General features: G+C 32.7%; 1 long non-coding RNA gene across 1 annotated transcript in view; it reads right to left on the bottom strand.

Moving 5' to 3' along the window:
• Nucleotides 1-6,478: 6,478 nt before the first annotated feature.
• Nucleotides 6,479-25,271, bottom strand: part of LOC130675790 (uncharacterized) — a 28,087-nt gene continuing 9,294 nt past the window's right edge. Inside the window, exons 2-3 of the long non-coding RNA XR_008991336.1 lie at nt 7,950-8,098; nt 6,479-7,883 (exon numbers count right to left, since the gene is read on the bottom strand). This is a non-coding gene — a long non-coding RNA (uncharacterized LOC130675790). The remainder of the gene's footprint in view (nt 7,884-7,949; nt 8,099-25,271) is intronic.

Below are 25,271 nucleotides of genomic sequence, written 5' to 3'. Positions count from 1 at the left end.
TTATTAAGTGCTGGAGATCTTCCGGTCACTTTACTTATGATTTAGCAATTCGTAGAATACAGCGGTTGTAATTTTTACTTATTTAGAGAAAAATTTCTGCATTTTCGGGTGATTTCAAATTTTCTTTGGCGAAATAAAAATTTTCATTTGAAAAATAACAAACAATTCATTGAACCAAATATTGAATATATTATAGATAAAGTACACGGTAATAAATCATTCCATTTAAAATGAACTACGTCATTACGTATAATTACAGAAAAAATGTGAAATGAACAAAAAGTAAGACCAATTGCAAGTATGTAAAGTAAGGAAATAAAAAAAGTATATTTTTACATAATCGTTCTCTACGAGGATCTACAGCATAAAAAATGCGTGTATTCGGCGCATTTTTGTCCAACTTTGTTTTTAAATGCATTTTTTCCACTGGTCTTCTTTATTCTGATCGTTGTACCCGCGCTCTTTTGTTCACATCATCAAATTTTTCTATCTCAGCGTCTGCGCAGCCACGCCCATATATGCAATGGCGGCAGTGAAAATTCGTCGCGGGGGCGGCAACCTTTCCTCTTGAACCTGCGTCTTTTTCTCCAACGTTGCCAGACGCGTTTTTCCCCCTCTTTATTTCCCTCAGCATCGCGCTATCACCCCCGGCAATCCGGCACTTTATCGTGCTCACAATCTCCCGTAACATTCTCTCACTCTACCTCGAGCCGCCGCTTGCGAAAAGTTTTTTTTCCTCTCATTTCGAGGCTCTTCGCACACACCCGCTTTCCCAGGGATGTATTTTAAAAGAGCTCTACAAGACCCCGGGTGCTTTACGTATAAAATATACCTCTACAATGTACGCACATTAGCTATATATACAGCTTTATCTATTGAACGAAAAGTATGCAAAAGCCATTTGGAAATGTAAATACGTATACCGAGTCTAATATATATTACACTAATATACATTAAACATTAACTTATATGCGTATATTTTATACGCCTAGATGTATTCGCTACTATAGTATACAGATATACATATGCGTGGTCAATTGATCCTACTTTTGTAAAATTTACTAAACATTTGGTAACCCGAGCTGTCTATGTACTCTCGGATTGATGATAGAGTGCTGCTAAAATTTATATTTATAAAGCAAAAGAGGAATCATGTGTATGCTGTTTCAAAACAGAATTATTTTCCATCAGCAGAGTTACAAAACTTTGCAATGCACAATGGGATGCCTAAGAGAATTAACAATTTTTAATATTTTCTCATTTTTCTACAACCTAATAATGATTTCAGCAGGAATATTTTTTAACTCAAATAGAAATGAAATTATTTTTAGATAAAAAGTTTTTTTTTATGAAAAATCGTTAAAAACAATCTAAATTTTTTTTTCAAAACTTGAACTAATATGTTCAGAAATTGACTATTAGGCCAAGTCTAATGAACCCGAGGTTTAATAGTCGAATATTGACTGGATCTTTGGCCAAAGTTGATGAATCAAGGCTTGGCAGGTTAATATTGGCTGGATCTTTGCCGCAGATTTATGAACCAAGGCTTAGTAATTGGATACTGGCTAGTTTTTGGGCCAACATTGACGAGCTGAGACTTGGAAGTTGAATATTGACTGGATCGTTGGCCAAAGTAGATAAATCAAGGCTTGGAAGTTGGATATTGGCTGGTTCTTCGGCCAAGACTGACGAACAGAGGCTTTGCAGGAGAATATTGGCAGGCTTTTTGGCCAAAGCTAACAAATCAAGGCTTAGCAGGTGAATATTTGCTGGTTCTTGGGCCAAGATTCATGAACCAAGGCTTTTCAGGTGAATATTGGCAGGCTCTTCAGCCAAAGCTAATAAATCAAGGCTTAGCAGGTGAATATTTGCTGGTTCTTGGGCCAAGATTCATGGACTAAGGCTTTTTAGGTGAATATTGGCTGGTTCTTTGGCCAAAGCTAACAAATCAAGGCTTAGCAGGTGGATATTTGCTGGTTCTTAGGCCAACATTGATGAGCTGAGACTTAGAAGTTGAATATTGACTGGATCTTTGGCCAAAGTAGATAAGTCAAGGCTTGGTAGTCGGATATTGACTGATTCTTCGGCCAAGACTGACGAGCCGAGGCTTTGTAGTTGAATATTAGCAGGATCTTTGGCCAAAGCTAACAAATCAAGGCTTTGCAGGTGAATATTTGCTGGTTCTTGGGCCAAGATTGACGAGCCGAGGCTTTGTAGTTGACTATTGACAGGATCTCGGGCCAAAGCAGATGAACGAAGGTTTGGTCAATGGATTTTGGGCTGTTCTTGAGCCTATTTTGATAAAGTGAAAGCAGCCCAATATTCTGCCAAGACAGGTCTTGTTGTAAATAATTTTTTCCCTAAAATTTGTAGAAATTAATCCGAAATATGAAGTCTTATTTTTAACAAAAATTCGATCCCGCTTTCTTTAGATCTAAAAGTGACGTGTGATGATGGTTAAAAATTTTCCAGCTGCAAATGAAAAAAAACAGCATTAATTATTATAATATATGATGATTAGCAGGTCGAAAATTATAAAATTAAGCTTATAATTTTCCTAATATTATACTGATCCATAGCAATTACAATAGCGTTTCTACAATTAGAGATGAGAGACAAGTTTGAATGTCGGTTGTAGTCTCATTAATAATTCATCTTGTTCAAAAGATTCAGAGCAGCGCATGGCTGTCAGTGTCCCGGGGATTCCTTTGTACACATGCGAACCTCAAAGCCCCGTGAGGAGTGAAATAGCAACGAAAGCTGAAGTAAATTCAAAAGATAGAGATGAAACATTGCATATACAAATAGATGTAGACAGAGAAACCATTGAAATATAACACAAAGTAGAAGGTAAACTCTATACAGGTTCCTGCTATTCGTAGTGGATGTACAATTGTTCTCTTAAATATTGATTCATATTAATGGTAATAGGTAATAAGCTATTTCTCTTTTCGAGCCTTCATTCAATCCTTAATCACGTTAAACATGGCCTTAAAAATTACAATGTACATACAGAAGCTCATTATTTTGCAGACCTCAAGCGCGAAGTGCTGAGGGTGCTTACTATCACTTCATTCTGTGAGGCGATTTTACTAACGCTAAATCATTCCTACTCTTTTATAACTGCACCAAGACGGGTTTAATTGTATACCAGTATAAAAACAATTTATTGAGGAACAATTTTGACCAAGTATTAAGTCGACTTATCGTTCCACTGAATTAAAATAAAGTATTTTAGTCCAAGAAATCAGTTCTGTCGATTGTCGTATGAAGTTCGTAGCCACGACAAATCTCGATACACATAATTAATCAACCTAGTTTTTTTTTACCAGCTTTGTATTTTTCATCTCAAGAACCCTTTTAAAACCCACTATTCAAATCCTGTTCGTTTATTTGTAATTAATAAAAAACTTAAAACCGATAGTTCACGAAAAATTGGCTGTCATTTTTATTTTTACTGTTATTATTTTTTTCCTTTTATCTCCATCAACTACTGGCGGCAGCACTGGCGTGACAGTAGGATTGAAAAAAAGGGCGACATCTAAGACAAAAAGGCGGGATATTTAAAAAAAATTATGACTAAAAATTAAATACTTGCTACTTGCTACTAGTAGCATTTCCAAAATTTCGATATTGGAAAATAATCATAGAAATGGTCATAAATTGAATGATTATTCTCTTCTATCACAGCATTATTAGCATTAGTATAAATATTATATTTCATTGTTTTAATATATTAATTTTAGAGAGGAGGTGTAGACTTTTGAATTTTCCCACATTTTTTTATTTGAATATTTTTCCAAGCTTTGTTGAGTAATTCAAAAATTTACAATGAGTTCTATGCACTGCACTGCATGCATAAGTGATAAAATTTTTATTTTTTATATTCTAACACGTGAACCAGCTTGAGTTTGAGTGTTTAAAAAGAGACCAAGAGACAATATTTCCGCTTTTTAATTTTGAGGTCATGAAAAAAAATAATGAAACAGATTATCGACTGCAAATCAATGAGTGTTATGCTTCCCATGTAATAACATTATTCTACCCACTAAAGAGTTTTAATTTTTGATCCTGGTGACAAAATTGACACGTTTTAAAGTGTGCAAAAAGTGACTACAATGTTATTGAATGGCAAGTAACACACTCGCCTAAACCGGTGATTTGCAGGACACTGAAGAACTGGAATTTAACTTCAATATAACCATGAAAGAAAACAGTAGTCTATTGGTTTTTAGCTAAATGACCTGCACAAGAAATAATAGGAAAATTTTTATAAAAATTAATTAATTGATTTTTTTTTTTTCAAAAAAAAAATTTACGACACTGGTCTCTAATGTTTATGATTCTAAATATTTATTATAATTATTTTAGTCAACATTAAATAAAAATTGCATGGATAGGTACCAAGTTTGTGCCTTAAAAATATTTTTTTATAAAGTCATGAATCGAACTGATGTCAAAAAGGTTCTTAATCTCTCATTTTTAGTAAGTTATAAAAATGTGAAACAGAAATAAAGTCCGCCGGCAGGTCACCAGAGTTCATGTGCAAAGGGGTAGTACCACCCTGAGGGTAGTTTTTTATTTATTTCTTACACTTTCATTTGCTTAAAATTATTATTTTCCAGACTTTTTTTATTCTTATTAATTCGAGAAAAGTAATCGGTCCATGAAAATTTATTTTATAAACATCGTAAAAAACTAACAATATCTCGCAAAGCAAAACGGAATAAGAATTCTACTCAAAAATTTTTAGCTTCAAAATCCCTATAACTTATTTTCAAAATGAGAAATAGTGGGGTTTTTTTTTTCATTTTTTTTTTTCAATCCATTCGCTCAAACGATAAATTTACTATAATATTTCAAAATTTCTCATATTATGGGAATCGATATCATGATATTATAGTAATGATTACCATACTATCATAGTAATCGTTACTATGCATCATGGTAAATGTTATCATGTATTATAGTAATTGTTATTATGATATTACGGTAATAATTACCATGATATTATGGTAGTAATTACTATACTATCATAGTAGTCGTTACCATACCTTACAGTACTAGTTTTTATCATTTTTTAGTAATAATTACTATGATTTTACAGTAATGATTACCATAATATTATGGTAATGACTACTCTAATTTCATGGCAATAATTACCCTGTAATAGTTACCATAAAATTATGGTAACGATAACTATAACATCAAGAAATTCTTCATTCTATAAGAATCATTATTATAATGTCATAGTAATGGTTACCACACTATCATAGTAATCGTTACCATATACTATGGTAAAATTTACCATTTATTGCGATAATAATTATCAGAATGTTTAGGTAATAACTAGCCTGAGATTATGGTAATAACTACCGTGTTACCGTGGTAATTATTACCATAATATCACCGTAATAATTACCATGTAATTGTTACCATAACATTCAGAAATTCTTCATACTTTAGAAATCAATACCATAATATATAGTAACATTTACCATAGTAGTATGGGAATGATTACCATAGTAGTATATTATAGAAAATGTCATCCATAAGTATGGTAATTATTACCATAGTTCGGTTACTATACGATATAGAAATTATTACCATCATTACAGGAATTATTTCCATAGTTATTAGAACCCATCAGAAATTATGGGCGTGTGTCCCATTATTCCAAGTAATTATTACCATAACCTTATGAGCTGATATTCCATAAACGTACTAGGAACGGTTATCATTATTGTCTATTTTTCTACATAATTAATAACAAGCCAGCCTCTATTATTTTGATATTTACGTTCAGAAACTGGTGTAGGTTTTGAAATAGAATAGGAAAAAACATTCCAAAAAAATTATGAAAATTATTGAAAGTATGAATAAATAATATTTTTACAACAAATATGTGAAGTCAATGATATAGCGAAAAATATGAGTGCATTTATATCTTTAGAGTAAAAACTGTGTGACAGGTGAATAAAACATGATGCAAAAAAATAGATTAGTATAAAAATTTATAAATATTTTGCTTATATGTAGAGGATCGCATAAATAAAGTAGCTGTAAAAAAGTAGCATAACATTAAAGTATAACCGGGAATGTCACGTTGTTGCTACGGACCTGCCAGTGTTTTCACGCTTTGATGAAAAAGCGTCAATCCTGGCGGGGTTGGATAGAGGGTTCGCGCCGTGCGCGTAAGTCTACCATTCTCTTTTATTATCCCTCTGTCTCTATCGTTCTAGCAAAACCTCTAACGCTGGGGTCGAGAGGGTGAGAGAGAAAATAGGGAGGAAGCAGGAAAAAAGTATGAGAAAAAAGCTCAGACAGAAGGCCAGTGGAAGAGTGAGTAAAATAGGGAACAAAAACCTTAAAAATATTTTTTAAAAACACACAATCAGGAAAAGGACGTTAAATAGCGCAAGTCACTCGTGTGTATCTTTCAATACAATGAAATATTATTTATTTATAAATTCCACATATGAATTATATTTTACTTAATAGCGAATTATTTTCCTTCCTCGATAAATAGTAAATTTTCATCAATAACTTTTCTAATTTTCCCTATTATTAGTTTATAATTTTAACCGAGGCTCGTAACGGGGGGGTCTGTTACGAAACTTCTTAGAGTCGTTAACTAGGGGAAGCTTATAACGGGCAGACATATGACAGTTATTCGGCTGTATTTTACATACACACGAAGATTTCATCTGCATCTAACTGCAAACAGGCCCTCCCCCTTACCAACTCTAAGGTTTTTCGTAACAGACCCCCCCCCCGTTACAAGCCTCTAGACTTATGACAAAGTGACTTATAATTCGACAATTTTAACGGAGGCTTCCAACGGGGGGGTCTGTTACGAAATTTCTTAGAGTCGTTAACTAAGGAAAGCTTATAACGGGCAGACATATGACAGATAGTCGGCTGTATTTTACATACACATGAAGTGTATTTGATCTGCATCTAACTCCAAACAGTCCCCCTCCCCTTAACGACTCTAAGGTTTTTCGTAACAGACCCCCCCCCCCGTTACAAGCCTCTAGACTTATGACAAAGTGACTTATAGTTCGACAATTTTAACGGAGGCTCGTAACGGGGGGGTCTGTTACGAAATTTCTTAGAGTCGTTTACTTGGAGAAGCTTATAACGGGCAGACATATGACAGGTAGTCAGCTGTATTTTACATACACATAAAGATTTACTCTCCATCTAATTCCAAACATCCCCTACCCCCTTAACGACTCTAAGAAATTTCGTAACAGACCCCCCCGTTACAGGAACTTTGAAATTGTTCAAATAAAATAGACTTATGACGAGTAGTCGACCAAAATGGGACTCAAAATATTTTTCCACGATATCTCTAGAGCTAAAACTCCAGAGAGATCTCATTTTTATTATTCCTTGTAATCAAAATTATATATTTTAATTATGATTTCAATCAATAGAAAAAAAAACAATTCTAATTGACTCTTAAAAAAAGCGTACACATATATTCATATATATGTAGTCTGTATGGAGAGCTAAAGTTATCCAGCAATAAATATTCAATGTACAGCATAAACGACACGCCAGTCTGGATGAATATTCGCATTCATATTCCACTGTAATTTGGACTCTGTGCCGAGGGACTTTTCGATGAGATATCATTTGCTCGTGGGGAAAAAAATATAAAGATACTAGTGGCAATATAAAATTTTTTTAATATCCATGCCCAGAACTTTCATTTTTCTTCTTTTCATCTCACCACAAAAATGTTGAGCCGACAACTCCCAGCGTCACGTCTGTATTTTGCGATCAAAAAATAATAATTACAATCTCTTTAGTTCCTTTTAATCTCCGTTTGTTAAGGGATCATTTGCGCTGACAGTACTTGAAAGATTGCATATCTACAAATGAAAAATAAATAAAAATAAATAAGTCTGATTTCGATGAATTAGTTTTTTAGTACATACTTTTTTGTATGAAACAAATCAGGCCATTGTACTCCAGTTTAGAAACCAATGCGATGCAAAAGCTGGAATAACTTTACCTCGAAAGACTCTTCTGTAGTGAGTAATAATACAGTAGTATTATTTTTGTAGCTCCAGACGACCTACGGTATCTGAAAATGATAAATAATTTTCCGTTTGAATTTTTATAAAAATCTGTTAATTCAAATTTAAGATAATTAGTAAATGTCATAGAAATCTAATCACTGCATTTGTTTTCATGACGCGATTTTCCAAAAATTTCACTATTTTCTGTCTCAGCTGGTCGAGTAGGTTCCAAAAATACCATTGGTTCAAAAATTTATATATACGATATAACGCGCCGTTTTCCCACGATAGCGACCACAATTCTACGCCGATCTTAATGAAACTTCGTGCAGTTACTTTTCAGTTAAAGAGCTCGGTTCAGATCGAAGATGAGCTAAATCGGCCAAAAAGTTTGCAAGTTATGGTCGTTTGAAATTTTTTGATTTTTCGAAAAAATTTACTTTTGTTGATTTATCGTGAAATAACTTCTGAACCTAAAAAGATAATCTATTTCGGGTGCTTACATCTTATAGTTCATTCAATTAGCCCGAATTTCTGCTATACTACTTGTTTTTTTGATAATTATTTCTAATATTTTGATGAGTTTCAAAATTTTTTAAAAAATACAAGTTCTTTCGCTTTAGCGTTTAATGACTTTCGAGTTATACATAATAGTCGAATCTCTATTGTATGTTGTAGCTCATCAAACGAGCTTTAATTTTCACTTGTATACTTTTATAATATACTTTTCTTGAATGAAAATAACCGATTTATTTATTGAAATTTAGCTGCTGCATTTGCTCTCCTAATTTTCCCGAAATTTGTGGGGCTGCTTAATTAAGTTTATTGCCGTGTAACACTTTCTAAATCTTAACATCTCAATTCAAGAGGTATCATTTATTTTGTCTTTGAAAGTTTTTCACCTCGAAAGATAGAAAAAATATCTTTTCAATTCAATATTCTCTTAAAATTTGAAAACAAGTAAATAAATAATTAGAAATCTACTTCCACTTTGGATGCCGAATAGCCTTTTTTCTGGTGTCTAAATTTATTGTATTCATTTTTATGAAATCCAGTCAATATATCGAGGGTAAATAATAATTATAACCGCTAAATTCATTAAAATATTCTCGTATGTAATCGGAGCCATCTCCATGAGTTTCAGCGTATAAATCGATCATAGGTTCATCCATAACAAATTTGACACGGGGTTAATGAAAAAAATTAAAAGCAAGGAAATAAAAATAAAGAAAATAAGATGTTCATTATATCAGCAGATGAAATTAATAAAAAGTGAATTTTCATAATTGTCATTTTCTTAATTGCGTATGATCGCTTGATTACAACGTTTTTCCAACATGTCTTAAGAATTCTCGTATATGACTCAGAATATAAGATATTGATACACGGAGATGAATTTATGATAATTTGACAATAATTTAAATATATGGGAATGATTCCCACCACATGGTAACCGGTTTTTTTGAAATATCGATTATAGGAACGGCAGCGATATAAATTACGGTGACCGTTACCATCTATATAGTTTTCATTTCTCTATACAATATGGGAATCGTTTTAATACTATCATGGTAATGATTACTATAATATTATAGTAACCATTACCACTCATTATTATTATTATTGTTATTCTCTATTAATCATGCCAAGGCACAGGCCATATGGCAATTTCACGATACAGTTTATATAAGTTTTCTATAAGTTTTACAGGTTTTGCATAAAGTTTCAACTTAACATTAAGTTACATTCTTAATTCTACTACGTTACATAAATTCTTAATTCTAGAACTAACTTAAGATTTAGATTTAGATTAACTTAGACTAACTTAGATTTAACTTAAACCAACTACAGGAAAGCACTTTTACAAGTTTGCTCAAATGAAATTTACTTGATATCTAGATTTAATAAATAATCATGTATTCTATTTCTAAACACCTCAATACTACTGGATTGGATAATTTCCAGTGGTAGGTCTTGCCAAAGACGAATTATGGTAATGATTCCTATTATGTAAGAAGTTTCGACGTACTATGGTAACTATTACCAGAATTTTTTAGTAATTATTACCATAAATAATAGTAATTATTATCATTTATTATGGTAGTAATAACCTTCATATTATTTCTGTGCATTATGAAAATCATCACTACAATATATGGTAACGTTTACCATAATAGTATAGGGACGATTATCATCTTAGAATAGGAATAACCACCATAATATTATAAAAACGGTTACCATGATGTATATGGTTCATTTTCTTACCCACCTATCAACCATAACAATTTGAATACAGGATCTATTTCACTGTGATTATGGTCACTATTCCCATAAGTATGAAATTATTACCATACGATCTAGGAACTTTAACTATAACTTTAGGAATTTTTCCCATAGTTATGGAAACTTTTCCCAGAAATTATGGGCGTGAATCCCATAATTCCATGTAATTATTACCTTAACGTTCCCAGACAGCATTTAAGTCCAAATGACTGCTGTACGACTTTTTGAAGGCATCCTCAAGAAGTCTTATGATGACTTCTTGAAGGTGTAATTTTTAAGAACTCTTCATTAAGAGTTCTTGAAGACTCCATAAAAAGACGTCAGTTCTTTATGAAGTCAAAATTAGGAGCTCCTTAAGGTCATAGTAAATTCGTACTGAAGTCTTATTTGCGAAGTCAGAAAAAAGATTTCTTTTTAAAGACGTCTTACTGAGTTCGCTAGGTGGCTCATTCAACATCTTGAGAACTTCTTAAAGACTTCTTTAAGATGTTGATAAGACGTCCAAATCATAAATAGGAACTCATTCGGAACTCGTCAAGTCATTTTGCGATCTGAGTTATGAGTTGATATTTCATAAACGTAGGAACGGTTATCATGATTTTCTCTCCATGCAGTAAATATTGCGCTCAATACTGATGAGTCATAAATTTGCGTCTTAAATCAAAAAAAAAAAAATTTCATAAAAACTGTATATTTGTCGAAAACGAAATAATTTAAAGCAGCATTAAAAATAATTTATCTGAATAATAAATTATAACATAATCTTTTTATACCCACTGGAACGAAATTACCGACTTTAGGTATTATGTGAAAATGGCATTTTAGTATAATTTCAATATATCCTTTCATGTCATGGCATAATATCTGGCACATTGTGAATTTTCTGTATGCGAAACTGCCGTAGTATTATAATCTTTTCTTTTTTTCAAAATAATGTTTCATTTCAAAATGTCACTGAATAGAAAACTACTTGATGTGAAAGAGGAAAGAGTTTCAAAATGGGCATACCAAAGTCACGTAATTTTAGCGAGCGTGACTACTGCACCCGCCGGAAAGGTCACCCCGTTGCACGGAACATGCAACCGTGGAGGTACTAGAGAGCCAGAGAGAAGTAAAGAGTCCGCTAAAAAGTAGGATGGTTATAACAGTAGAGTAGAGAAAGAGAAAAATTTGATGTCGTTGGTAGTCGCCGAAGGCAGGAGTGAAATATCAAAAGGGGGTTCCCGGACGACGGTTATCAAAATTACGCGTACCATTATAATTTTAAAGCCGGCTTTCCTCGGTCCTCAGTACGCTCAGTACGGCAACGCCGCATCGTTGGTCAGCCCTGGGGGACAAGGGGCATGAGAGGAAGTACAAGTACCAGGGACAGAGAGGAAAAGAAAGAGAGAAAATGAGGGTGGCAACGGAGGTAACCAGCAACGGGAGCACACAGTGAGCTTGCATACATAGGGGTTGATGTTCGGTGTGGCTCAGGGCTCGTGAGAAAACCCAGGGGCAGGGAGGCTCGGTCATTTATTTCCCCCCTTCGCCCGGCATAATTTATCGCGAGGATTTTCGCGAAAGCATGCCGAGTACCACGATAGAATGAAAAGGGTGAGGTGCCGGAGGCAGAGGTGGGGCTGGAGGACGCAGAAGAGAACCGATGGGTGAGGATGCTGGTGAGGGGAACGAGACGAAATGTGGGGTCGTCGCCAGAAGAGAGCTAACGTCAAGGGGGCGAGACGTAGAACCGGGTGGAATAGAGTGGAGAACCTGCCGGTCGAAGTGCCTGATACATGCAGACTAAAAAAGTGTTTAAAATTTTTTAGTGAAAAACAGAAATTATGATGATAGAAAAGCCAGAAAAAAATATCACTCTGTGAGCCAACCCCAAAACTTCCCGCTGTTTTCGAGCTCAGAAAGCTCGTTAATGTTATTAGTAAACTTTTGAGCTCTTCGAAGTAAAATTAATTTTTGTCGAACGATATCTTTGGAACGAATCAACCGATTTGGACGTTTTTGGCGGCAATCGAAGGGGCTCATCAAGACTTGGAACTGGATACAGTTTGAGGCAAATCGAGCCAGTAGTTTATGAGTTAGATGAAAAAAACCTAAAAAAAAAAAATTTTCAATTTTAATTTGTTGTAGGGGAGGGTGGGGCAGAGCGGCCCCCCTAACCCAATTATTATTTTTTGTGGCTTTCAACCATAAGATCACTTTACTTTTGTCCTATTTCGAACAAATTTATGGACATTTTGCCAAAATACTGAAAAAAAAAATTTTTTTTTTGTGGGGCAGAGCGGCCCCCCTTCAAAAAGTGATAAAAAAAATTTTTTTTTTCGTTTTTTTTTTTTAAATTGTTTTCATCATTAAGAATGTATTTCTTTCTCTTGACAACTATTTTTGGTTTTATATTACTCGAAAAAAATTTTTTAAAGCGTAAAAAATCGTTCACTCTCGATTACCTTAATTACTAATTGTTATTTAATAAAAAAAAACATCAATTCTATAATTTTACTTTATTTCAAAAATTTATCAACTAAAAAAAAAATTTTAATTTTTATAAATTTTTAGTGACCAAATTTGCCTCTTACATAGAGAAACGGCCGAAAAATATGAAAAAATAATTTTTTCGGAAGTTTCGGCTGGTCCATTTTGCCCCAGGTGTTATGCGTAGGGCTAGAAATGTGGAATTATACAAATTTTTTTTTAATTCGACGATAAAAATATGAAAAAATCACTTTTTCAAAATTTAGGGCTTGTCCATTTTGCCCCAAATGTCATGCGTAGGGGTAAAAATGCGCAAACATATCGGATTTATAGTAATTAGTCGAAAAAAAAAAATTTTTTTTTTTTATCAAAATTTCAGGGGGGCCGCTCTGCCCCACCCTCCCCTATAACTCGCAAGCTACTCGACCGATCGACTTCAAAATCTATCCAGGTCTAAGTCTTGATGAGCCCTTCCGATTGCCGCCAAGAACGTCCAAATCGGTTGATTAGTTCCAAAGTTATCGTATGACAAAAATTAGGTTACATAAACACACACACGGCCAGACGTCCGGAAATAGTCAGAATAGTTTTCTAGGACCTCGAAACCTCGAGGTCTAATGAAAACTCGACACAGAAATCGGACCGAAACCAATAGCTTCATTTTTTTGAAAATTATAAATTTTCATTGCGGGGTTAAAAATGTCCCTACGTTTTGATAATCAGCCGAACAGCAGCGAAGCAAAAGCAGTTTTGAAAAAATAGCCGATTATCCTGTTCTGATACACCGATGAAGATTCAATATATGACGGGTATTGAAAGTGGCAGAATCCGATAACCGGCATTCTAGGGAGAGATGAATGAAAGGGGGTGAGTTAGGCGTCAAAGGAGAACAACGCAGCCCCGTAACCGCGTTCTGCGATCATTGATTTCCACTTGCGTTCAACATAACTCGATTCTAACATGGGTAAGCTGTACTTCCGGTATCGCAGCATTACTTTCTTCTGGGGAGGTTTGCTGCCGAAATGAATTCAATTAATATTTGAAATCTAAATATTTGTATTAGACTTTTTTCCATGCGATGTTTTCATCGACCACAAAAAGTTGTTGTGACTCATTAGTTTTCTAAACGTGTCCTTTAGTATCGAATTCGTGGGAAAGATGCCATGAATTAATTAAACATTAATTGGAATTTAAGTTTCGACATAATTTCGATAAAATTAAAGGGAAAAAAATCAGCCGTGTCTGGAAGCGAATGCTAAGCGTAGAGAGTGTACATATCGATTTTTAAGGACTCTTGAAGTCTCAGGGATGTTACTCCGAAATTGATCTCTCCGTATTCGACGCCATGGTCTGCCTAAAAGTTGCGTACTGCGCACATCGGGTTTTCTTTCTCGCTTGGGTCCATGAGCTGCTCTCTCCTGAGCCCCCTTGACAAACCCCCTAGAGCCGTTACCGAGGGTGGACCACCCCGGCGTCCTCAGAGGGGAAAAATACGTCAGTGAGCACTAGCGAGTGTACAAACGAACGAACGAAAGGGGGTAAAAAAGTACGTGAGAGTTCGGATTGGCGCGTACGTCGTACCAGGGTGGGGTAGAAACCTCGACTTTGCTCCCTTCAGCCCCTTCATCCTCTCATCACACCTCCACCCTCTCATATACTTCTATTTCAACCTGTCTCGCTCTTTCTCTCTGACGTTGGGCGCCACCCTACTGAAAATTCACCCTCTCCCCTTCCTTCCTCACCGAAATTATCCGAAGAGGTTCAGCTAAAACTGAGTACAGAGACCTTAAATATATCCCTTTATGGACGGGAGGAATAAAAAAATCAAGCACTATTTTATATACATTACAGTAAACAATAAGTTTCATTATTTCAATTGCTAAAATGGTCAAGAATGAACGTTTCATTTAATCACTGATACTAAATTATTCAGTTATCGTATTATCAATAAATAAATACCTTCCCTTGATAAGGATCAACTTAAAAAATTGCGTAGAAAAAAGCGCAATATAAAAATCCATGTCTGCGAATGAATATTCAATTTAGTTTGCTTAGTTTTAAGAAGCGTACTTCCGTAAATTAGGGATATAGAAGTAATATATGAGTTCTTTTTGTATGCTTTTTTACTTTTGACATCACGTATGCACTACAAAATGTCGGGAGTGAATACGGATTTCATGAGAATCCGAATTCTCTACGTCATTGAACTCAGGAGTTTGACAAAAAATACGTAAGGGGTGAATAGGGATTTTTTTGAGCGGAGTGATTTCGGAGACGCGGATTCTATTTCAATCTGCATACTCTAAAAAATAAAATTTTATTTCGTGGTATGGTTGCCGTAAGTCATGTGACAGTTTGGGGCTCAGGGAAATTATATTAATGATGGAAAATGAAAAATCTATTTCTTTAACTTTATAAGTGTGAAAGTTTTCATTTTCAGCGGCTTAGAATTTTTGAAAATTATTTCGCGCGAATTTATGTAGAGGGAGCTCGTAATTATATCCGTTCTCGATAGAAATGTTAAAAGACAAAAGGCCTAACCTTGCTTTGTATTAGGAGACACGGTAGTGTCTCGCGTCAAGTACACGTTAGAACACTTCTATATGTGTGAGTGGCGAGAGACTACCGTGTTTTCATCGAAGAACGAGTAATTAGTAATCTGCTCCGCGAGTTTCTACTTAGATTTCACTCTGCGTTTTTTTAAAACTTCCCTCGGACTCAAATTCACTTCGAGTGAATAAATAAAACATCAACTACTCCATGTTCAATCCGAGTTCACTCTGAAAATTTTTTGGTGTGCGTAGATACCATATAGAGACAATAATTAAAGAATGATCTAAATTAGGATTGAAACTGATCGCTTTCTGTAGAGTGAAGCATTTCAATTGTTTAACACAAATTTAAAAAACGGCCATCGTATTGTGTAAACAAAGTGTATAATTTTTAAAAGCGTTAGAAATTTTTCCAATGTACGGATATTGACCCATTATTTGCATTATACCATTAAAACAACACAATGTCACAGAGAAAGAATTTAATACGTTTATGGACATCAAAGTAACGAAAAATTATAATTATGTTTTCATTAAGAGATTTTAATTATATCCTGAATTAAAGCACATGCATGCCCTCTATTTTAATCAAATAAAATACATTTTTTTGTAATGCGTCATATATTTATGATATTCAACAGAAGTTTTGTTGTATTAAGTGAAAATTATTTAGCTTACAAAAAGTATAAATTATATGCTGACTGCATGGCAACATAGATATCGCATGATAAATGGTGTAAATGAATTGGTGTTAAAATTTTCGACACTACCGGTGTAAAATTTTCGACACTACCGGTGTAAAAGTTACACAACGCACGGTGTTAAATTTTGGACTGTGTGAATTAACGTTCTCACCACCAATGGTGTAAATGTATGAGTCGTTTATTTAAAACTAGCCTGCTCGGTGTGAAATATCAAGCGGTGTACATTTAACATGGTATATTTTTTTTCACACCATTTGGTGTTATTAGCTCGAATACACGGTAAACGATTTGATTCCGCAGAGTGGTGTAAATAATTTGGTGTTAAAGTTTTCAATACTGTCGGTGTAAAAGTTACACGACTCAGTGTTAAATTTGGGCCGTTTAAATTAAAACGCTCACACCATTAATGGTGTGAATGTAAAAGTTATTTATTTAAAACTCTCGATCATTTCGACTTTAGAAATTTAATGTTTATTTCAAAATAATCTACAGTCATAATAACACCGAACGGTGTGAACGAAAACATTCATACCGTGTTACAAGTACACCGCTTGATATTTCACACCAAAAAAAAATTCACACCAAATGGTTCTCGGAGACCGTTTTCACACCAAAATTTTTTTGGTGTAATGTTGAAGTAAACAAAAGTTTTCAATAAATAATTCATACATTTACACCACTGGTGGTGTGAAAAATCTACTTTACACCTTTACGCCGATAGTGTTGGAATTTTTAACACCAAATTATTTACACCACAATGCGGAATCAATTTTTTTACCGTGTATTTGAGCCAATAACACCAAATGGTGTGAAAAATACCTAACATGTTTAATGTATACCGCTTGATATTTCACACCAAGCAGACGGTGTAGAGTCCTCGGGAACCATTTTCACACCAAAATTTTCTATAATGTAGTGTTTAAATAATCGAAAGTTTCGAATAAATGACTCATACATTTACATTATCAGTGGTGTAAAAGTTTTACTTCACATAGTTCAAAATTTATCACCGTCCGTTGTGTAACTCACACCGACAGTGTTGGAAATTTTAACACCAAATCATTTACACCACACTGTGGACTCAAAATTTTTTACAGTAGAGGCTCTTGAGTTTAATTTTAATGCAATGAAATAGAATAAATTTCAAATAATCAGTCTTCAAAATATCTAACACCAAAAAAATTTTTAATTTTCTACAGTTTGATTGCCAGTAATTTGACCATTAGATTATATTCATACAATTTATCTTGGTTTTAATTATCATTGTATAAATAATAATAATAATCGTTAAAATTTTTGTACTGAGTTGCCATCATATATATATATATATATATATTATATATGTGTATATACTTTAATGACGAGTTTATGATCAACCTACGGTACAATTTTATGCAACTGACATGTACTCATTGCTTATCGTTTACTTGTCACGGATGACAACTTCCGTTCTGAAACTATTTTAATTATCACTTGTCCTTAAGTTATATAATTGGAAAAATATATTATCGGAAAAGACGTCCACTGCTGTCTTCCTTTGATATGTTATCTCCAAGTCGTGACATTAGTTGCACATGACAACGATCTTTTACAATTTTTCTAAAAATAAATGAGAATGAGTTTTATCATACAACAATATATACTATATATATGTATATAATTGTTTGGGTTGCCTTTGGATGCAATAAGAGCTAAATTAAATATTAATTTATACACGGTTACTCATGCCTCGGCGCTTTTAATGCAAATGCACATAGAAAACGAGTCAGAGAAAGGAATTCACTGCGTGATTCAACTGAGCATTTTTCTGTATGAGAATAAAAGAATAACAAAAAATAACAAATGGGAGTTACAAAAATATTAATAAATTATGCTTACATATATGTATGTATGGTTATATATTGGGGGTGTACAGTAGAAAATTTTTGAATTGTTTGTAATTTTTTAGATGATTCGAAAACTTACAATAGTTCGAAAAATTTGAAATATTCAGTTCAACGTGTGATAATTATATACAAATCTAGAGGGGGGGGATAAAATGAGGTACTAAAAAAAAAAAATAATTATTCGAAAACTCATATACGTAAAATTTTTTTTTTAAGATATTCAAAGTGAATAGAAAAAATTTTCAGCTGCTGTTAAAAAAAAAAATTTTTATTTTTGGCGGGTAAAATGGGGACCCCTTAGAAGGGTAAAAAAAAATTTGAAAATCAAATAAATGATCAAATTAAATTTTCTTATTTCATTTACATAAAGGAAAATTAAATTTCACGAAATTATTGGATGCAGAGTAAGAAAAAATTTTGATAGCTTTTATCATAAAACAGAAGTCTAACATTTTTCTATTGACACTAGATTTTTTAAAAAGTTTAAATACCGACTTTAAATTAGTAATTTTTTATTTGCTAATCACTTTATTATTAACTTCAAAGTAAAAGATTTAAGTTTCAATTCCAAAGAAGATATTTTGAAAAAAGCAATTATATATTTTTTAAAGTAATAGATTCAAAAATTATTAAAAGTAAATTGAATTTCAAAATTTCAAAAATTGTAAATATTTTCAAGTTAATTATTGAAATACATCTGAGGTAATTTTACCCGGAGTTCTTTTATTGTAAATTGATAATAAAAAAAATCAAATTGATTTCATACTATTTTTTTACGAAAACAAAATTTTTCGAAAACAGTTAAAAATTCAAAATAATGCTTCATCATATTTACAAAAGTGACTTTTGAATATTTAAAAAACAAACTTTTTCTATAAAATTTTGGAGTTCCCCTCCCCCTTTTCCGTTTTACCTCTCCCCTACATAATTGAGGTATTAAACTATTTAAACTATTGTCAATCATAAACTATTTACTATGTACAAAAATCGCAGAACATACTCTTTGATAATTGATGATTATTCGAATTTTTATATCGACTGATTTCCTTATCGTCATATTAATGGTAAATTATTCACGATACTGAAATTAGCTGCCACTTAATTTTTTGATTTTTTAAAAAAACGATCGACTTAAAAAAAAAATATTTAAAAAAATGGCACATATAATTTTTTTAATTTTCTACATGTGCATATTTTTCTGTTTTTTTTTTTCTAAATTAATTTGCTACAAAAAAAAAATTCAAAAATTGTTAATCGTCTGCTTTCTTCAGGATCATAATTATTCAGTGCAATAACGAAAATTCAAAAAAAAGGCATACAATCTAGTAAAAAAAAAAAACTGTTTATCATTACCTCAGAAAATGGCGGAATTTTCAAAATTAAATCAACAAAAACTACAAGAAAACAGAAAATACCCGAAAAAAAAACGTAATTTCCCTAATAGTCATAATTTTATTAATTTCGAACTTCTTAAAAATTTTTCCCTCGTAATATCTTCTTTCATAACTCGTTTTATTCGACTCCCACTCCTGTCTGTCGATCTCCGAGTGATTTTACGTAATGTCATAGGGAGAAAATGAGTTTCCCCTTACTGTCCTCATCTTTTCGAGTGTTGCTTCGACACGAAACAATCTGCAAGAGGGATGAAATACTAGGGAGGGTAATTTTTCAAACGTCGTTTATAGGAGAAAAAAATTAATAGCGGAGGATAGACAACTGGTATGGCGATGAATTGAAATGAGACGGAGCTCGCGCTAGACAGCAACACAGAAAAAGGAATTAAAAAACAATGCGGATAAAGTTTCTGGTGGGGAATCATCCGAAAAAAAAAATCGATCTGCTGGGCGGAGCCTTCGCTCCAGAATACGGTCTCCAGTCGACGGAAAGGGTAACGCAGAAAAAAATAAACAGTGAGGGGAAAGATAAAAATCTATCAGGCCTCGAATTTCGAGGGTAGAACTTGCGTGCATTAGAAAGAGAGCTTGGAAGAATTTACAAAGTATTTTAGAAAAACGTCTGTAGCGGAATAGCTGCTGTTTATTAACGCGTTCTTGCTACACCTGACCGTGTATTTTATCACCGAACTTTAAACGGATAAAAAGTTTTATCTAAACCGATTGATTTCCGTTCAAACGAATTCCTTCACTTAGATACTTTTTTTACAGTCGACTTTGCGTTGTCGGATGCACATAATTGCTTATTCTCCTTTGTCCATTATTATTAATTGAAACTGTTTTTTTCTTTGTTGTAAAAATTTACAAATTAAAAATATCGACGATTTATAAACGTATGGAAAATTATTATCTGATTCCAAAAACTTAATGTAGGGAAGGAGACAAAATGAGATACCTCTGAAATTTTATGAAAATGTTTTTTGAAAATTTTAAAATCGGTTTTGTAAATATAATTGAGTATTATTTAAATTTTATTTTGCTGTTTTCGAAAAATTTTGAAATCAATTTGATTTTTTTTATTATCAATTCACAATAAAAGAACTCCCAGGGTCGAATTTCAGATGTATTCCAATAATCAACTAGAAATTTTTACAATTTTTGAAATTTTGAAATTTAATTAACTTTTAATAATTTTTGAATCTATTACTTTAAAAAATATATAATTGCTTTTTTTAAAAATATCTTTGGAATTAAAACTTAAATCTTTTACTTTGAAGTTAATAATAAAGTGATCAGAAAATAAAAAATTAACAATTCAAATTCGGTAGTTAACTTTTTTCAAAATTCGGAAGTGTCAGTCGAAAAATATTAGTGACTTTTGTTTTATGATAAAATTATTAAAATTTTTTCTTACTCTGCATCCAATAATTTTGTGATGTATATTTTTTATTCATGTAAATTACAAGAAAATTTAATTTACTCAAATTTATTCAAAATCCAAAATTTTTTTTTTCACCTTTTTTGTGAGGTCTCCATTTTGCCTGCAAAAAATGAAATTTTTTTTTAACAGCAGCTAAAACTTTTTCTATTCACTTTGAATATTTAAAAAAAAAAAATTTACGTATTTGAGTTTCCGAAAAATTATTTTTTCTTTTAGTACCCCATTTTACCCCCTCCCCCCTAGATTTGTATATAATTATTACACTTAGAACATGTTTTAAATTTAAATACTAGATGTACTCACACCGTATCGACTTTTGAACCGAATATTTCAAATTTTTCGCACTATTGTGTTTTCGAATTTTGCCCGCGAAAAATAAAATTTTTTTTTGAACGGCAGCTGAAAATTTTTTTTCTATCCCTTTCAAATATCATTCAGAAAAAAAATATTTAACATATTCGCGTTCCCGAAAAATAAGTATTTTCTTAAGTCTCCCCTCCCCCACTCTTATCACCACAACGATAAATTATAAATTAAACTGATTAAATTTCATTTTGCATTAAAATTAATTTAAGACATTTAAAAGCTCTCATTTCACGTATTGATCAGTTAATTAATTAATTTTATTATTTTAATTATTGAATTGTTTTTAGTTGTTCTAAATATCATCATATTTTTATATAAAAGAATTTTACTATAGTATTTTTATTATTTACAATTACCGGTACTTAGTAGTGTTCTAAGTTAATGGTAATGAATATTAATTAAATATCACTTATTTACGAAACATTCCTTGAAACGAGTTTTAAAATCGATTATTTCAAAAGTGGGAGAACAAAAACAAATGCATATTATTTAAAAAACAGGATTTCGCAAATGCAATTAATTAACTTATTAAATTAATTAACAATTTTTTAATTTCACAAACCCTAGGCGCAGAAAAATAAAATATTTATACCCATATATATTAAGCATAATAAATATACATACATCGAAATATATGTAAATGTACAAAAAGTATATGCTAATTAAACTCACACAGAAAAAAAAAATTCTCGACTGAAAGCAAATATTCTTGATTCTAAAAAATTTATTTGAAAACCTCAATTTTCTTGGATAAAGTACACAGAAAAAAATAATTTCTAAGCCCAAGAAAATTTTTACCTCATAAATTGAAAACAAAATTTTTCTTCAGGCGAAAAAAAGATTTTTGATCCAACAATTTTTTTTTAGTCCTAAGAAAGTGATTTTCTTCAATTCATAATTCAAAATATTTTTCGCGCCAAGAAAATTTTTTTTTTGTCTAGAAATTCCCTCTGACAGACGAATTTTCCTTAAATGAAACAAATTTTCTTGGCCCAAGAAAATTTTACCTCATGAATTGAAAACAAAATTTTTCTTCAGGCGAAAAAAAGATTTTTGATCCAAGAAATTTTTTCTAGTCTTAAGAAAATGATTTTTTTCAATTCATAATTCAAAATATTTTTCGCGCCAAGAATTCTTTACTTTGTCTAGAAATTTCCTTTGATAGACGAATTTTCCTTAAATGAAACAAATTCTCTTGGCTCAAAAAAATCTTGACTTGATTCCCGAAAACGTCTGACTTCCAAAATATTTTTTTGACTCAAGACTTTTTTTCTGCAGATTTCAAAATTCATCCCTTATACTAAAATTTTTTACACGACGTGCAGTTCCGTTGAAAAAACATGACAATAATAATTTACGATATCAACAAAATTTATGAAAACTCAATTCTCATTAAATTTGACTTCTGAAAATCAATTAGTAACAGGAAAAATGCCTTAGAAATTTAGCAAATGTGATTCGAAAAATTTACAGATTGACTGTTTTGAGTGAAGAAAATAATTTCATGATGAAAAATGATTCAATTAATGGCTTTTTAATTTTTCGGGTGGATAAATTTTTTTTTTCCTCCAAAGTTTCGTTTAGTCCCTTCATTAACGTAATTTCGTCGATGCACGGCAGTTGTGCTTGCGGCAACTCGCTATCATAAACGGCATGTTCCCCGTATTTTGGTAATTCTAAATAAACAGCCACAATTAGCAAGTACCAGCAGTACTAGTGTCCTCTAGTTTTTAAAAAATTCTTTCTATTTGAAATGAACACAAGCAGCAGCCGCTGTCGTTTCTCACCGGGCGAAAGGGTACCCGATGGTCATCTAAACTTTTGTCCGTAATTAGTTATAAATTTCATTTGCGTTCTCAACGTAATAATATTCCATCGGACTCGTTGGTAACGGTCATAGAAAGTAGAGAGAACGGTTTCTGTGGGCGCCAGGACAAAGGGAAAGAGGCAAACAGGAATCCCAGTGGTTTTCCGAGGGGTTCAAATTGGTGAGAAGGGAAGGAGAAGAGGGTGAGGGTGAGGGGGAACCCAGCAGATAGGTAAATACGTGGTGGTGGATAAGGGGCGGAAAACGCTGGGAATCAGAAGCAGAGCAAGAGTATGAAAAGTGGAGGGGCTTCGGCAACGGGGTGTTGGAAAATCACTCTCAGTTGGTAGAACCAACGAATGAACGAACGAACGAATAGGATAGCTCTAGAAAGAGAACGGGAGTCGGAGAAAATTCGAGGCCACGATAGCTCAACCGTACATGTGTGCGATTCTATCCTAATGCCAAAACTCGCACTTTCACATTCTCACATGAGAGGATTCGCGGTGGGAGGCAGCGGCCATTTTGTCAGCCACGAAAAACACACGCCCCGAAATAGAAAATAACAGGAGAAGTAAATTCGTTCAGTATACGGGCGAGAGAGAAAGACAATACCGAGGGTAGGTGATACAGACGAAGACAAAAGGTCATTTTCCGAGGGTAGTAAAAGAGAGAGAGAGAGAGAGGAACAGCAGTGAAGAGAAATTAGAGAATAGCAGGCTTTATTTTCACGAGATCGACCAAGCCAAAGTTTCTTTCTTCACGCAATGCTTATTCGTATTAAACATAAAATGTGAACGGACATTAGTCTACCGTCAGTTTTTCACCCTCATTTCCTTTTTAGTCCTTTTTTTTCGACCCGCGGAATTTGGTTAACTTTTTTTAAAATTCAAAATTTAAACTCCAAAGGAAGGGCTGATTATTCTTGAGATTTTAGGGACCAAAAATACGTCAGCCATCGGAAGCAGTGAGCGAAAAATTAAACTATTCCCTAGACGACTCTGACTTTGTTTAGGCGAGACTCAAAAATATGCGGGCGTTTGCTCGGCTGGAATAATAATTATAATAAAGACAGGATACAGGGGATGAGTGTAAGAGCCATCTATCCAAAGAGCCGACAAAGCTCCGTATCATGAGGGTTATCGAGGATTGCCAAAAAAAGGGTGACAGAACTTCAAATACTTGCCAGTGCATACAGTCCTGTTTGAACTACCATTTTTTCCTCTGGTGTTGTTTCTCTAAATATAAATATCACCGTAAAAAACTGTCTCCATTTAAACTATTTGATGCCATATCGGTTATTAATTCTCTGGGCTTGACCTCTTTGATTTCGTTTTAAATTTTTAGTGACAGAACTAACGAATTCGACCATGAATTTTACGTAAAAATATAAGTATCTGACTACGATCGTTTTTTTTAAATGAAAATTAATTATCCCTGGTATCTGCGCTCAATTTTTACTCGAAATTTATCAAAAATATTGCCTGTACCAATCACGAAAATTTCCCATTCATTAACAGTTCGATAGGGAAATTTTTGTTTGATTCAATTAAAACTCATGTAAAATTTGGACTTTATTATTTTTTATGAAATACCCCGAATTACAGAGAAAATATTTTTTTGTTTCATAAGAATTTTTATTTGTCAAGTTGTAAAACATTCCCATCGCTAAAAAATTTCTGTATTCACGAAACTGACTATAGACGTTATTTAGTCAAACTGCTGTGAATGTTTGATGTTCGTTAATTATAATGTTTTTAGGCAGCTTTTGCCTGCTAAAAAAACTGTAAATAAAAAATGTGTGCGTACATATGTGAAATAATAATGAATTTTTTTTTTGACTTGATTATTTTCTGGGTGTCGTTGAATAGAGTAATTATTTGAACTGTTTTGCATGAATTATTATTAGTTTATTAGATACTTTTTTTAGACATATTTGTGTAGGGGTCTCGTGTCACAGTTTTCGAAAAATTATTTTATGTTTTATTTTGTCAAAAGTTTATATAATGCGCCTTGTCCGAATGATTGTGGGTACAATTCTTATTGGATCATTATGAAATTTTATGGGCTTTTTTTGGAATTTTTTCACTTGATCGAGTACAAAGATGAGCCAAATCGGTCAATTAGTTTGAAAGTTATGAAAATGTGTTGAAAATTTTTCTTGATTCTCAAAAAAATGACTTTTTATAGCTTTATCACTGAAAACATTTTGAACCGGAAGTTATAACTCAATTTTGTAAAATGGATTTTGAGGTTCGTGTAACTAGCAATAGTTTCCACTATACAACTTATTATTTCAACGATTTCTTCGACCGTTTGATGGTTTTGAAAAT

Source organism: Microplitis mediator, chromosome 10, assembly GCF_029852145.1.
Source record: "Microplitis mediator isolate UGA2020A chromosome 10, iyMicMedi2.1, whole genome shotgun sequence".
NCBI lineage: Eukaryota > Metazoa > Arthropoda > Insecta > Hymenoptera > Braconidae > Microplitis > Microplitis mediator.
The sequence above is the reverse complement of the archived record's forward strand: the minus strand, read 5'-3'. Positions and strand labels throughout refer to the sequence as shown.